The 17,247-nt window shown below is 42.3% G+C and overlaps 1 long non-coding RNA gene across 1 annotated transcript in view; it reads left to right on the forward strand.

Annotated features, from left to right (window-relative positions):
- The first annotated feature begins 850 nt into the window (after window positions 1-850).
- LOC133388348 (uncharacterized) overlaps window positions 851-17,247 on the forward strand; it is a 112,207-nt gene continuing 95,810 nt past the window's right edge. The window contains exon 1 of the long non-coding RNA XR_009763752.1: window positions 851-938. This is a non-coding gene — a long non-coding RNA (uncharacterized LOC133388348). The remainder of the gene's footprint in view (window positions 939-17,247) is intronic.

Raw genomic sequence — 17,247 nt, forward strand, 5'->3', positions numbered from 1 at the left:
TAAGGGACCTTTAGGAAAACAAACAGTTCTCTCTTTGCATAATAATTAGATACTGATCTTCCTTTTTCCATTCTGATGTCAGATGAGAAAAAATGTGTTTAGAGAGGGTGAGCCGAGAACCACGGTAACTCATAATGAGCTGGCCAAAGCAGAAACTGAGTCTTTTGCAGGCTTGACTTGATTTGAAAGCGTAACCTTGGGTGGAACACACAACAGTAATTTCATTCCATTGACAAAGGTGCAGGCAATAATAGATCTCTCCACATCCAAGAGAAGGAGCTGTAAATTCATTTTTGTTTTGTTTCCAAACAAGTGTTTCAATTATGTTTGTTGTTAGGAAAAAAGAGGAATAAAATAAAAAGAGGGAAAATCAATATCCATGCCTGTTTTATCAGCACTGTTTTGACAACAAGTCATAAACAAAAAGAGTGCTTTTTAAAAAAATAAAAAAACAGTATAAAAGAACAATGGACAGAATTTGAAAGTGGTAGCACTTAAGGAGTTACCTCTAAGACTCACCCACTGATCCAGGGTAGGTTGAAAATCTCATGGGAGTATGGATTTGTTGGGTGAGACAGTACCAAAATATATACTGCCTGTCCCTGGACAGGTCAGGGAAAGAAAGCATGTTAAGTGAAACTAAATTGAGGAAGAGAGGTATGTGTGATTACTTTTTTTTTAAAAGATATTAAAAAGCCTCCCTCTGAAGTAAATGGAGCTGAGCAAAGCTTGATCCCTCACAGTGTGGGATTGCTATCTAGGGACCAATTGTTTCTAATTTGAGGCTTGGAAGTAGATAATTGAGGTTCTCACCCACAGTTTCAGAGACAAGCCACTCTCCTGAGATAACCATCCCAGCAGGGCCCATCACTCAAGCAAAGGGAGATGCAGCAGGATGATTCAGGCTGAAAGTCCAGAGCCCAAGCAACTAGATAAAGGTGAAGTTAAAACAATATTTTTTTCTGGTGGAGATAATTTTGGAAGGGATCAGTTTGGTTGCTTGACCTGGAGAAACTTGACTGTAGCATGAATGGGGGGGCAGTGTGGCTTGCTTTAAAGTTCTACTCCTCATTATGACCAACATGCTGTCTAACCCTGTGAATTTTCTTCGGCCCTACACATGTCCCTTTCCTACTTAAAAAAGTAGGAAAAGACATCACATGGTTGCCTCTTAAAGTCTCTAGTTTCCAGTCTGTGTGTTGTGAGAGGAGACTCCAGAATGTACATAATACTTTATCTTCTGTGACTGAAAAGAAAGGAGTGGAAAACAGACTGAGAAACAAGATGGTCTTAATTCATACCTGGGAATATAAAATGCTGCCTTACTGATATGCACTGCAGTCCTATAAAACTATGATCATATCCCAGGAAAACCAGCATACTGATGACACTGTGCCCTAAATCTCCTGATAACTGCTCCCAAAGGCTTCATATAGCATTGCTGATAAAATAGTGCCTTGTGGCACCCCACAGCTAAGTTGCCAAGGTGAAGACACATAGTCCCCCAGTGATATTCTCTGGTCCTGTAAGTAGGAGCAGAACCACCACAGAACTGTGCCTCTGACCCCCAACCTAAAGAGATGGTCCAGGAGGACATCATGATCAGGGATATCAAAAGTTGCTAGGAGATCCAACAAGAGCAACAGAGCTGCTCTCCCCCTGTCTCTCTCCTGGCGACTAAGAATAATACCATGCCAAAACCAGGCCTGAGCCCAGATTGGAATGAGTTCAGATAATTTATTTCATCTTTTTGCATCTGAACCACCATCACCCTTCTTGGGCACTTTGCCCCCTAAAAGTGTAATAGTGACCAGGTGGTAGGTGATAAGTATAACAGGATCTGGGAGGGGGGTTCTCCTGGAATGATATATCACCTTTTGCTTCCAGGCAGTGGGCACCACCTCTCATGCAAGGGTGTGTTAACCACTCCCTGGATCCACCTGGTCAGCCCACCAAACTTGCACAAACCAGGCAGGATAGGCAAGGGTTGAGAGGGTAAATAGTGTGAGAGACAGCCACAAGCACCTTGAGCACATCCTCAGGCCTCAGTAACTGAAATGGATTCTACAACATTGCATATGACAGCATGCTGGGTACTTCACCAGAGGCTTTATTAACAGTGGTGCCAAGATCAGCATGAAAGTGAGTGAATTTGTCCTCAAAGAGCCAAGCAAACTTATAGGAGCCTTTGATGCTTCCAGTGCCCCTTTAACTCATGAAAAGGCTCTGCTGGGTGGGTACTTGAGAACCATAATGAAACAATGGAGCTTTATCATATGCACCTGTTTCTATTCCCCTCCCAGCTTTTCACCACCCACTTTATTTCTGCTTCAATCAGAATCTCTGGTTGAGTATACTTAACATGCTTATGGTAAAGTTTTGTTTAGACTATGAGCAGAAAAGGCCTTATAAAATGTCATATCATTCTGTTCCTTGCTGTCTGTTTAGGCTGCTGCTCACAAAGGGATGGTAACAGCTATACAAATTGAGATGGGATGTAATACTTGGCCACGGCCACTGTGCAGTGACCAAAGAGAGAGTTACTAATCAGCATGACACTGGCAGATTGGTTTGCCAGGCTCAGGGCCTGAGAATGATTTTGTATCTTTAAGAGAAGAGAAAATTCAGCCGAGTACAGGTGTTCTTGCAACACTTTAATGGGAAAAACCACAAGGTGGAATTCTCCCTTCCCCCTGCACAACTTTTAAAGATACAGAAGACCTCTTGGAGGGTGGGGCTGGCAACCAAGAGGTCTTCTGTATCTTTAAAAGTTGTGCAGGGGGAAGGGAGAATTTCACCTTGTAGTTTTTCCCCTTTCAGTGTTGCAAGAAAACCTTCACTTGGCTGAATTTTTTCTTCTCTTAAAGATACAGAATCATTCTCAGGCCCTGAGCCTGGCAACCCTACTGGCAGAGGCTAGTTAGGATAGCCTTGTGCAAGTATTAGAGATGTAAAATTTCCAGAAATTTTAAAGCCATGGAAAAAACCTGTTTTTTTCCAGAAAAAAAATGGAAATTTTAAGAAAAATGGAAAAAATGCAATATTAGCACTTTTTACATATTGAAAGTCACTTTGTTACTTCAAGAACATCAAACGTAATCATGTACAAGTTGGTTTGGCATAAAAATATCACATTTGGTATATTAAAAGTACATTTTATTCAAACAATTATTACAAATTGAATTTAATTTTTTAAATTTTTACTTTTTTTGGTAACAAATGGATCTACAAGATCCTGAACTGTAAGGAACCTTGTTCATTTTGCCAGTTTATGAGGAGCAGGCAAAAAATATAAAAAACAACAGAAGAAACCATCAACATTAATAACAAAGAAAATTATTTATGTATCCGCCAGTCCTCTATGGTGTCAAGCAGACATAAAGCACCCATTCCCATAAAAAGAACTGAGAAAAAGGGAGGACCAAGATTCAGTGAAACGTTTTATTCATCATGCTAAAATAAAACATTCCATAATCCTATTTTTTCTTCATTTTTCTCAATGTTTCCAATTTTCTGGGGGAAAAAAGCAAAAAAGGTTTCAGAAAAAAATGGAAAAAGCCCTTTTCCCCCCTGAATTTTTCCAGGTTTTTTTTTGAGCCTTCACACCTCTACCAAGCATGCAGCTGCTAACTGAAAAGCAACATCTGGGGTGCTTTCGGACAGCAGTTTAATCCATTTCCCTGATGGTTCCCCATAACTTTTGCATTGGAGAGGTATTTCACACAACATAAAAGTCAGTTCTGGAAATCTAACAGAATATAGTGGAAGTGTAGCATCTGTTTTCATGATAAATGATTCTGTGTGCAAACCCTAAAATTCAGTATATCATGGGAGAATTGCACTGTCATTTTCCTGCCCTTTTTTTAACCTCATGTGCTGGTACTCCAGCATATTCCAGCATAATGAGTGGGTAGCAGTTCCCCCATCCACGCCACAAAAATGTCAGAAGCGAAATGAAGAGGGGTCACATGGAGATGTGACACGATACACTTGCACAGTGATTTATGGGGAAACTACAGCATACACGTGTATATAATGGGTGAGCAAGTAGTTGTTCATTGCAGCAGTATGAAAGACATTTAGCACGTGTTGGTACATCAGTCAAAAAGCCATGATTATTGGTACTGCAGTATGAAAGCAATTTTAGAAAATGGGGCAGAAGTGCTACTATTATAATTCGTAAAACTAATATAATAAGCCCCATGCCTGAATGCAGCCCCAGCTGCCTGTGGCATGCAGAAGGCTCCATGTTCAGTCCCCAGCATCTCCTGGTATGGCTGGGAGAGACCCCTGTCCTGCCTGAACTCAAAGCACTAGGACTTGGACATGCCTGTCGTTTTTTCTTTTATTGAAGTAAGAAGTTTCAATTCAGTTGCACTTCATGAATCTATCTATGGCTTATTCAGAACTCAGCATCTCTCTAGGTCTAACTAGGCACAACTTCACTACATTAAGACATTGACTCAGCAACTAGTCCCCCCCCCCACTTGGGCAGGCACCCTACTTATGTGTGCTAACTGTCACTGCTGGGAGCATGCATGCAGGCGAAGACTCCAGCTCAACTGTGCCTGTTGAATTTCCTGCTGCATTTGCCTCCTGGCATGAGGCAAAGGCGGAGCCCCCATCACTGCCCTGTCTTCCCCCTCAGAGGGAGGGGGACGGCCTGCAGGTTACGTAAGTGCAGGGAGAGGGGAAGTGCCAGGTTGGAAAACAACCGGCTGGTCAGGTTGACTCTCCACAGGGATATCCAGAGCTGCTGGGGTTGAGCTGTCAAAGTCCAGAGCTGGGGTACCTCCTACATCCAACTCCCCACTTGCCCCCTCACCAGCTTGACCATCCCACTCTAAGTCCTCCTTCTTCTCCTCTTCATTCTCATCGGTCCAGCCCCCTCCAGCAGGGCTCATAACCACCCCTGTCTGAAGCACTGAGCTGCTGCCAGTCAGCATGGACAACACTGAGCTAGATGTACCAATGGACTGGCTCAGTATAAAGCAACTTCCTATGCAATTTGTGCTGGGCATTACTGGTCAGAAAACTGACATAAACAGGGCTTATCTATATGGGAGCATAACGTTGTGCTAAATATGCTGTTTTTACCTCCGTTTTCTGTTTGCACCGTCCACAGTAAAGGCACAATGCCAGCTGCAAACATGGTGTTTTCTAGTCACACTTGAGGGGAAGCATCAATCACGCAGTTTCCGAAAGACCATGCCATCTAATTAAACATTCCCACTCCCTCTGGCTAACCGGCAATTGAACATGCTCAGTTTGTTCTACCAGTAAGTTTCATTTAAAAAACAACACAAAAAAAGTGCAATTATTTGTATTTTCGCTGGTACAATACAGCTGAAATACAAATCTTTCTTTGATCAGTGTTATGCTTTTGTGCACAATTTGGGGTGTTTTTTTTTTTTAAAAAAACCCTACTAATAGGCAAAAAAATCCTTATGGTTTAAGAACGTACCTATAGCCAACATATATTTCTATTAAACTTTAAAAAGCAGGGAAACTGGGCAGCTATAGTGAATGCACCAGGGGAGCAGGAGACCTGACCTCCTCTCTAAGATGTTGGACTACCCTACAAATTTGTCAAAATGCAAACACAATTTGGGTTGGTCTTTCACAGTCCAATCCATTTCCTGTGTAGCTAGGAAGAATTTGGTAACATGTGCCTCTGAGCATATGGTGAGTGGTGGCAACACCTGCCATCTCCAAAGAGGGAGAATTACATATTTGTATGTTTGTTCATGTAATTATTACTTTGCTTTTTCCTGTGTTACTGTTTCTACAGAGAATCTAACCTAGAAAATTATATTTCTCTCATTATTCATCCTAGAAATCTGTGTCAAATTTATTTTTATTAATTTTAAAGGCTCTTTATTGGTCAATGTCATATGATGGTGAAGACAGCCTTTTGTGTTTCAAACTGGAGGTTATACTCTATTTCTATTTTGGGCACATTAACAGTTAAATCTGAAACTGCAGTTTGATGTAAAATCAGACTGACTACAGTATGTTGCTGCTTAAGCAATGACTCTAGCTGTTGGGAAAAACAAACTTGGCCTGCCCAAGATGCATGTTTTCAGCCTGCTATACTTAAACTACTCTACTTAAGGAAAGGAGGGCATGGTCAATTAAAAACATAGAGCACATCTAGAATTTTGCTAGAATATATTTCACCTCCCATTGTTTTATCTTGTGCAAACTGAGATGCTCCTCATGTTCATTGGAAACTATTCTGCAGAACAGTCAGTGCCATTATTCCACAATGGTTTTTGGAGTTTTTTTAGTGTTGCAAAGTGTTGCTGTACTTCACATATTCACAGAAACAGAAGCAAAAGAGAATGATTTACTGTAGGAAACTTCATTAAAATTGCAAAGTAAATCAAACATATTTAAAGTGACTATCTGAACTGTATCAACTGTTTTAATATTGTTGCTTCCTCACTGCTAAAACAAGAGCAGCACAGCACATATCTTGTTTCTGTTTTGTTTGGGCTGATTGAAGGTGTTGTACCACTCACCATATGGTCAGAGGCACATGCTACCAAATTCTTCCAAGCTACACAGGAAGTGGATTGGACTGTGAAAGACCTACCCAAATTGTGTTTGCATTTTGACTAATTTGTAGGGCAGTCCAATATCTCAGAGAGGAGGTCAGGTCTCCTGCTCCCCTGGTGCATTCACAATAGCTGCCCAATTTCCCTGCTTCTTAAAGTTTGATAGAAATATCTGTTGGCTATAGGTACATTCTTAAACTGCAAGTTTTTTGCCTATTAGGGAATTTCTCAGCTTTTTAATCCGGGAGGTTTTAAATCGGACCATTCCACTGTTGGCCATTGTCTGGTCCTGTCCCAGTTGGTGTACAATTATGCGGTGTCCCCTGGTGGCAAATTGTTCGTGGCCTTTGTTGACCTAAAGTCAGCTTTTGACTCAATTTCTCGAAGTTGACTATGGAGCAAATTAGAATCTCTAAATATTGATAGGAGACTTTTGCTCCTGATAGTGGCACTGTATCATAACACCGTGATACAGTAAGATGCAAGTATCGTGGTCATCTCACTTGTGAAATTTGCTCTACCCGAGGAGTAAGGCAGGGGTGTGTGTTAGCACCTATTCTTTTTAATTTATACCTGGCTGACCTCCCTAATGCTATGAGTTCGATTCAATCCCATTCCCCCAAATTAGGGAACTATAAAGTGTGCATTTTGCTATATGTGGACGACGCAGTTCTAATATCACTTACCAGGTTAGGTTTAAAAAGATTGCTGTCAGGCTTTGCGGCCTATTGTAATGATAACCTTTTAACAATTAACCACGTAAAATCAAAGGTTATTGTGTTCTCAAAGTGGAAGGTCAGATTCCCCTGGTATTTAGGGTCTGGGAGAGTTGAACAGATTAATTCCTATAAATATCTGGGAATGTGGTTTCATGAGTTGGGTAGTTGGAAACCACAAGTTAACTATATAAAAGCCAAAGCTGGAAAAAATCTGGGAGCACTAAAATGATTTTACCTTTCTAAAGGTGGGAGATATGTTCTGGCAGCTATACGTATAATTAGGACAAAAATTGTTCCGATGTTGCTGTATGGTGCCCCAATTTGTCCCCATACTTTAAGGAGTCCTTAGAAGGACCTCTGCATGCTGCTTTGAGATCTATACTTGGTGTCCCTAAATGTGTTTCAGGGGTCGTTCTTATGCTGGAAGTGGGTTTAAATTCCTTGAAATGCTTAGCATGCCTTCATACAATTTATTACTGGTTACACTGTTTTTTAAAGCTTTCTCCAAAGTCTTATGCTCGACAGATTTTAAATAACCCTGTTAATGCAACATGGCCTAAACTGGTTAGGCTGAAAATTGAGTTGGTTGGTCTTTTACCCCAAGAATTGTTACAGATGGACCTCCAAATGTCCAAGGCATTGGCTAAAACGATGGCCTAATTGATATAGATAATCAAGAATTGGTGGCAGCTGCCATGGGGCCGTGCTCTCCCAGGGCATTGGGACTGCCCGTTTTGCCCTGCTTGGAAGGGATGCGATATCTGTATTGGCTCTCTATTCCTAAGTACAGGCAGGCCTTTACCTTGGCTCGTTGTGATGTCCTTCCTTCGAGATTGTTGGAGGGCAGGTATGAAAAGATCTCAAGGAATCTTCGATTTTGTCCCTGTGATGTGAAAGAGGTGGAGACGATCACGCATGTCCTTTTTAAATGTAAATTTTATGACGGTCTCAGGAGAGATATTTTAAACCCTATTTTTTACATTATCCCAGGCGATCGGCCAGTACACTTTTAACAATTCTTATGCAGGGCTCCGATGAATCAGTTACCTTGAGTGTGGCCAAATATTTAAATCAAGCAATGATGATCAGAAAGGACATGATGGGTCCGAAGGCCTGATTATATGCTACCTGAAGTCTTCTGACAGTTTACAGCTTATAGTTACTTTGTATTGTAAGTACTGTAAGCCAGTGCACTGTAAGAGATTTTGAAAGTGTACAATTGTAAAATGTATTGTCTGTGTATTTGTATCTTGCTGTGAGTGCCTGCTATGGTCTGTGCAATAAAGGCTATTGATTTAATCTGGGAGATAAGAAGTGGGATCCTTTGCAGGTTTGCTGAGAATGGATTGATCATTTGCATGCTTATTGAGTTCAATGGGATTTACTCCCATGCAATCATGGCTAGGATAGGCAAAACTGACCATGGGGGAGGAGGAGGGGGAGGGGAGAGTAGAAGGAAAAAGGGGGGATAGAGGAGCAAAAGGAGGGGGAGGGTGAAGGAGGGGATTGGAAGGGGAGGGGAAGGGGGATTGGGAGGGGGAGGGATGAAGGAAGGGAGAGGGAAGGGGCAAAAGGGAGGTGATGGGAGGGAGGAGAAGGGCAGGGCAGGTTTGATCATTTGCATGCCTATTGAGTTCAGTGGGATTTACTCCTGTGCAATCATGCCTGAAAATGAAATGGACTGCCTTCAACTTGATCCTGACTTATGGTGACCCTATGAATAGGGTTTTAATGGTAAGTCGTATTCAGAGGGGGTTTAACAATGCCTTCCTCTGAGGCTGAGAGACAGTGACTGGCCCAAGGTGACCCAGTGAGCTTCATGGTGTGCAGGGATACAAACCTTGTTCTCCCAGGTCAGAGTCTGAGGATAGGTAAAACTGAGGATGGGGGAAGAGGGTGGAGGGGAGGGGAAGGAGAGGGAAGAAGGGGGTTGGGAGGGATGAAGGAAGGTGGAGGGAAGAGTCAAGAGGGAGAGGATAGGAGGGAGGAGGGAGAGAGGGCAGATTTGATCATCTGCATGCTTTTTGAGTTCACTGGGATTTATTCCTGTACCACAATGGTTGGATAGGTGAAATTAACCTGGGGTGGGGCAGGGAGGGGAGGGGGAGGAAGGAAGGGGGAGAAGAAGGGGAGGGGAGAATATTGGGTGGGTGGTCAGTGGTCAGAGGGGAAGCCCCTTTCCTTTCCAAAAGGAAAACATTGTGAACAGTATCATGCTTTTTCAGGGTTCCCCCCACCTTTTTATTCTACAGCAGGCACATGTAGCCTCCCACCCAAATTTAAACCAAAGCTGTCCCTGGCAACATCAGGCCTTTATTCTACTTTAGACAGTCATGGCTTTGCCCAAAGAATCCTGGGAAGTGTTGTTAGTGAAGGGTTCTGAGAGTTGCTAGGAGATGTCCTGTTCCCCTGACAGAGCTTCAATCAGAGTAGATGACTGTTAAACCACTCTGGCCACTGGAGCTCTGTCAGGGGAACATGAGTCTCCTCTCAGCACGCTTCACAAACTACACTTCCCCGGATTCTTTGGGGGAAGCTATGACTGTCTCAAGTGAAATCAAAGTCTGGTGTGTGTGTGACCCCCTAATTAGGCAAACCCAGCAGCTGTGAGTCTGGCTTTTAGAACACTGACAGTTGGTTCTTACAGAGCATGCCCAACACTATCATTCAGTTCAATGCTAAATTTCTTAATTTAAAATCAGTCAGATTTTTAAAAACTTTTAATCTTCAGAAGATGAAGGTCAGAGTATGGGGCAATGTCAGCAATATGATTACTGGTACTCTGTGAACATGGCTGATTTTTAATTAATTTCAACAAATTATGAGAACTCTGACAAAAAAAGTCAAAAAGGACAGATTTTTCTCTCTCTTTCTACACTTTGAACTCTTGATTCTCTCTGACTGTTTTGTGTATCATCATGAAAATTAAGCGAGTTGTTAAGCAAGTGTTTCTGAGTTCTGGACTATAAACTTTGTAAGGTTTTGTTTTGAAATAAGCTTATGGGAAGCATCAGAATGGAATGGGGGTATTTTCAATTTAATGTTGCAGAATCATTATTAGTATTAGTATTATTTCCATTTATAGACCACTGCCTATCTAAAAGATCTCAACACAGTTTACAATAGAATACACAAGGTACAATAAAAACATCAAATTAGTTTACAAAGCAAAATACAACAAATATCTATATACATAAACATATTCATAAACTCAGTATAAAAGTCAGAGTTCACAAAGGGAAGCTCATAAGCTGCCCTCCCTGCTCTATGAAATTGTGAGAAAACTGAAATTATGTTGACCATGGAGGAGGGCAACAAGTAGGTAAAAGGTTATTGATCCCATGGTGTGGCTTGCTGCCATTTCTCTTGCTTCTCTTTCCTCCCAGGGGGGGAGTGGGAGCACCTGCCAGCTGCGAGGCTCCAGGACTTATGCCTCAGCAGGCCTGTGTGTCCATTATTTTGAAGGTGGAGCATCTCTCCAGGAGGCAGGTTGTGATCAGAGAGCAGGATGGGCTTTAGCTGGAGGCTAAAGAAGATGGCCATTGTGTTGATGTTAATGGGGGACTGCATGTGATCTCCACAATAGGCAAAATCAGAGGCCCACTCTGCCTTGTCTGCATAGCTCCAGTGACTGGTCCCATGGCCAGAAGGACCTGCCTCTGAGGGGACCCCCCTCCAAATCTTCCTCACCAGCATCTCCATCTGTACCGGCTAATTGGGCAGAATTAGCCAATTAGCATTGCAGAATGGGGAGAGCAGCTGTAAGTTGTAGGAAATAAAATGTACAAAGGGAGGAGGAGGGAATGGGTGTGGAGAAGGGAACGATTGACACACCCACCTAAAAGCATCAGAGCAAAGCATCTGCAAGCCCTTGAGATACAGAGTGAAGACATTTTTTCCTTCCCTTTTTGGATCATCAGAGGATTGGGTTAATATGGATTTACAGGGGGAAAACTGTGTGACAGCTTCTGTTTGCCGGTAATGTCATGTGAACTATGCAAATTAAAAGGTGATGCAAGTAGCACCAGACACACAGTAAATCGCCGTGTGGATAAGCCCAGTGCTGCCCTAGGCACTACCTCACAATAACGGTATGCTCTCATTGCATATGGTCACTACTCAGCTGCAAGAGAAAGCACTATGTTCTACCTCACCTCACTAATCACTACTATAGTCAGTGCCTTTGGGATAAAAAATGAGGTGCTAGTACTCATACCTTGATAAAGTGCCAGGGGTGCCAGCACAAAATGGCTGCCAATGGCAGCAAAAAAGGAGATGATGGTAATCCAAACCAGTGAGTAATATAAGAAGACCACCTGCTGTCAAAATGATGGATGATGACCCATGACCCTGACCTCCCTCTGACCTTCCCCTCCCCCACCCCTAGCCTCCACCCTTCCCCAGCCCCCAGCTCTTATCCCCCTTCCAAATGACATCACCAGTCCCAGCCCATGTCTGTGGACCTAGTGGCTATGATTTATGGGCCCCTGACCTTCCCCTGGCCTCCCTCCTACCCTACCCTCCTCCCTCTGGAAATGGACCCCGAAGTGGTCCATTTCCAACCCTCCCCAAGGACTCACTGTAGCTATGGCAACCAGTAGACCATGGATTTGAACCAATCAGGAGAGGGGGCAGTCAGAGCAGGCAATTTTGCATGCCTAGGCATGTTCTGAGCCTTGAACACATTCTGAGTTTTGAACATGGAAGCAGCCAGCACTCTTAAGAGTCCTGAGGAATTAACCAAGCAGCCAACTGTAGATATGGAAGCAGCCTGCACTTCTAAGAGTCCTGAGGAGAGCACTCCTAAGAGTCCTGAGGAATTAACCAACCAGCCACTGGTAGTGGTCCCTAACCCTCAAAAGCGCTATATTAGCACAAATTCTGATGAAGATGATGGTTTTCCACATGCTAAATTGCTAAAAGAGGAAGCAATTGAGGTCAACAAAAGATGGATCAGCATGTTGGAGACAATTGCCTCTGATAACGCTGTAATGCTGGTAAGCTTTTATTTGGAAAGTAAATGATTGGGGATGTTTAAAAATAAAGGTTGCAAAAATGTTACAGCATGTCCTTAATTTTCTAGGGACCTTCAGCAACTGAAAACTCTGCTGAAGTTTATCCACCACCATCAGCTCTCTGGAAATTGGCAACAATAGGAAGCATTCAAATGCAGGTTTGTGGTGTCATTATTTCCATGATGTAGTATAAAGCCAAAGAAAGGTCTGTGTATGATTTTTCTAAATTATTATTATTATTATTATTATTATAGGATTCTGCAGATCTGACCTCAAACCAGCCCAGCCACCTCATCCTTGGATCCATACTCAACATTCAAGCGGGTGAAACGGACAATATTTTACCAAAAATATTTTACCAACATAGGGGGACAATGAAAGGCATTGTCAGGGCAGCTGTTTATGCCATTTTAAAGCACTGTTTAAGACAACACATGCAGGAGTCTTGTCTCAACTGTGTCATTGATGCCCCAGGGCAAACCTCCCATGAGTGTCTTTTCTGGACACAAAGTGACTTCTCTAGGAAGTTACATTTTATTAGTAGCAAAATCTGCTTTAAAAATATACTCCATGTTGTTATCTTAACAGCCTACAGCTTGAATTGTCTTGTTCTAACACATGAAACTGTTAATGAGGTTTTAAATCTTGTCATGAGGTATCTAGATCTCAGAAGGCTGTAAAAACTGTTGATCAGATCCTGAAGAGCACTGATCAGTCACTTTTAAAACATGTTGAAAGTGTCATCAGAAACAGGGGATATAGAAGTTTTTTCAGCTTTCAAGTTTAGAGGATGAAATCTGTCCTCTCTAGGAAATTGAGAATGCGTGCTCCATGTTGTTATCTTAACAGCTTGAATTGTCTTGTTCTAACACTAAGACTAAGGATGTTAAATTGGTGAACAATGAAGTTTTTTGTATGAAAACTCAGTGTGTTTAAATTCTGTTTAAAAACATGGGAATTATAGTTTAAACAGAAAACAGCCTGTCAAAATGATTGATGAGCCCCTCCATGCCCTTCCCCAAGCCCCACGACCCTTCATCTCCCAGCCCCACAAAGCCACACACTGATACCCAATCCTAAGACTGCATTCCTTTTTCATTAATTGTAAATAGAAAATAATAAAATACATAGGTTCCCAACAATACCCCACCCCAAGCACCCACCCCTCTGAAACCTCAAGCTATGATTGTCAAAAAAGCTCTAATGATCTAGGCTGTCAGTTAGTCACTTCACTGCCAAAAGGAAATAAACATTTTGTTTAAAGCCATGCAGTCATAACCTAACTAAAAATATAGATGCACATAGAAGATGCAACATACCAGCTTAACCTTGTCATGCAGTTATCCTGAGTGGAAAGTTAGAAATTCCAAAAGTATCCTAGAAAGCAGAAAAATTTCCATGCTAGCTCTGTAAAAGTTTTGGGAACAAAAAAAAAATCCTCCACCACATGGCCAAGGGGGAAAACCCTAACCCTAATCCATGGAGAGAAAAATTTCCAAGTCAGCTCTTCAAAAGTTTTGGGAACAAAAGGGCTCAACCACATGGTCAAGGGGAAAAAATGTTCTGCTGTAATCCTCAGGTTGTAAGATCAGCATGTGGAAAGAATTTCCAAAGTCTTTCATACAGCTCTGAAGAAAGGAGATGTGGACAACCAATCAGCATTAATGGATATAATTAAATAAATTCCATACCTTGAGCCAATAGGGGAGCTTAGACCTGCATACATAATGTTCTAACTTTATGTCCACGAGGGCAGCTGTGTTCAAGCACATCAATTTTCCCCGGTTTTCATAGTGGAGGTGAGTAACTTTCTGCATGTTCCTGACAGCTGTTGTTATTTAAATAAAAAAAAAAAGCTGGGAGGCCCACTAAGAACAATTTGTTTGGGTTTTCTAGGGAAGACCGGGCAGAAGGGAATGATGAATAGCTCCTTAGAAGGTATGAAACTTATTTTAATAAACGTTAGGCCCTGCTGTTGACAAATAAGCTAATCTTTTTAAAAAAGTTATTTATCTGTATTGCAGGAGTATCCTTATCAGGATTAATGGCCTGTCAATCACAAGAACCATTTTTAGAAGGTTAGAAAATAAAATCAGTTTTAAAAATGTATGTTTATGTAAACTTTTAAATAAAAGAACTAGCTTTGTAACTCCTGTCAAAACTGAGTGATGTCCCTTTCTTGCTAGATGCTAAATGTGAAACAGATGTGAGAATTGCCCTGCATTATATCCTAGTTGAAAAAATGCAAACTTTTACAATTTTATTTAAAAGTAAGAAAATTAACAACCAGCTGTGTAAAAACAGTATCTCTCAATTTAAAATGTATTTCTTAAACAGTTTCTTTCAATTTTAAAATGTATTTCTTTGTGAGGAAACTTTTATTTAAGAGAACTAGCTTCACAATCACCACCTGCTGGCAAAATGACTGATGACCCCACAGCTGCTACAAGCAGAGTTAGAAGCAAAGATTATTAAAACCAGATGTTGCACTTAGGCTGTGTGTTATGTAGCCAGCAATGTATATTCCTTTTGGAAAATAGGAATTAATTTTCTTTTTTAAATTTACAGATTACTTTTCAGCTCCCTTTCCAGCATCTAATCAGCTAAATATATGTGATCTATTAGAAGGTAATTAAATAATGTATGACTTTGTCCCAGTGCCTGTTTGCAAGACAGTTAGAACACCCCCCTTTGCCTGAAACTGATCACTTTAAACAGAAGCCATGCAAAAAAACATGTAAAGAGTCCTTTTCAATTTCTGTACCTTTTATTTCATAGTTAAATTTTAAACAGGGAATGTTAGCCACAGTTTAGGGTGATAATTCTTGAAAACCTGGAATATTCTGGTCACGACATCAGGGGTTTGAAATGTTGTTGCAAAGCCACAGTCCTGAAATATAGATAGCAGTTATGGTTATGACTGAGGACAGTTAATTTTCTCAAACCTAAGAGCAATATATTTTTGTCATTCTTACCCAGCCACCAATTTCCAAGATCCATTCTGATTTTGCATTCAGGTTGTGATCAGTCAGATTGTGAGCAAGTTCATCCATCTCAGTAGGAGTCAGAGGAACATCCTGCAACTGCAGGGGTTTTTTAGCAAGAAGCCCTCCAAAAAGGAGAAGGGTTACAAGTCTTCCCCAATTTGATTTTCCATCAGCAAATTCTTATGCTAACACTCTGCTAAAAGTTTTGCATGCACTCTCAATAGATTTAATTTCCAGAGAGTCCAAAAGGGGGGTTATTTTTCTTTGAACCTCATCTAACAATGGAGGAGCAATATCTTGAAAAACGAGAGCGGGTCTGAACTGTTGTATCACAAGCACTGTTTTCCCACAAACAAGGTTCAAACCAGTTTCAGCCATCACCAACGTCCGGCTCTCCATCTTTTCTGAATGTGCTACTGATACTCAGATAAACCCAGGCTGTGCTATATACAGGTTCCAGTCTGGGCAAGTCTCAACATGCCTGTGGGTAATTCCAGGGTCGAATGCTAGGGTTTCCTCTAAACTGAAATGATTCTGTTTCTAGTTTAAAATTGCTGATATGTTTCCTTGCTTTTAGCAGGTGGTGCTGAGCAAGCTGAAGGATCAGGGCCACCCCTTAAGAACACAGTGCTTGTTGTGGAGCAACAGAGGACTGATGATGCAGGTGAATAAGAAGAGGTGAAGAGGATTAACTAATTTTTAATGTTGTTTGTTGGGGTGTGTGTGTGGGTTAAATGTGGGGTGAATGTTTTGTATGTTTGCTTGTCTGTGTGGATTTGTGTATTTTTAACATGTGCCTGGGAGAAAAGATTCCATCCTTTGTGGGGGGGCTTTTGGGGGCCCCAATTAACGTAGTGACGGGTAATGGGAGGTATGGTGTTAGGAGGAGAACAGGCCAGGTAAGGGGAACTCGTCCCAGACAAATTGTGTCTGTGCCTTGTTCCGGTTCTCCTCATATCCACAGGATTGCTGGTTGTCCTATCAGCCAGCTCTCGGATCTCCAAGTGCTGCTTTTGAATGCCAGGTCGGTACATAATAAATCCTCACTTGTCCATGATCTAATCCTGGAGGAGAGTGCCGACCTGGCATGTATAACCAAGACCTGGGTGGCTGATCAGGGAGGAGTTGCTCTTTCCCAGCTTTGTCCACCCGGGTATTTGGTTCAGCACTGTGGTAGATCTGAGGGCCGGGGAGGGGGGGTCGCCGTGGTCTATAGGAAATCTTTTCCTCTCACCAAGCACCCTGTCCAGACGGCAACTGGTCTGGAATGTCTCCACCTTGTATTGGGCCAGGGAGACAGACTAGGAATACTGTTGGTGTACCGTCCACCTTGCTGCCCAACAGCTTCCTTAGCTGAGCTGACAGAGATAGTCTCGGAGGTGCTCTTGAGATCCCCTAGACTTTTGGTACTGGGGGATTTCAACGTCCATGCCGAGGCTGTCTTATCTGGCGCAGCTCAGGACTTCATTGCCTCCGTGACAACAATGGGGCTGTCTCAATTTTCTACTGGCCCAACGCATGTGTCGGGACATACTCTTGATCTGATCTTCACCACTGGACATGGAGATGGTGATCTGGTGGTGGGGTGTTTTTCATCTACCCCATTGTCATGGACAGATCACCGCTTGTTGAGATTTAGACTCACAGCGGCTCTTTCCCTCTGCAAAGGTGGAGGATCTATTAAGTTGATCCGCTCCCGGAGCCGGATGGATCCCGTAGGTTTTCAGAGGGCTCTGGGAGATTTTCCGGCTGATAGGACCAGTGCTCCTGTCGAGGCCCTGGTCGCACTGTGGAATATGGAAATGACCCGGGCTATTGACATGATCGCTCCCGCGCGCCCCCTCCGGTGTAGAGCTCATACTGCTCCGTGGTATACTCCGGAGCTGAGAGCGATGAAACAAGAGAGGAGGAGGCTGGAGTGCAGATGGAGGAAAACTCCCAGTGGATACAACTATGCTTTGGTAAG

Source organism: Rhineura floridana, chromosome 7, assembly GCF_030035675.1.
Source record: "Rhineura floridana isolate rRhiFlo1 chromosome 7, rRhiFlo1.hap2, whole genome shotgun sequence".
NCBI classification, from domain to species: domain Eukaryota; kingdom Metazoa; phylum Chordata; class Lepidosauria; order Squamata; family Rhineuridae; genus Rhineura; species Rhineura floridana.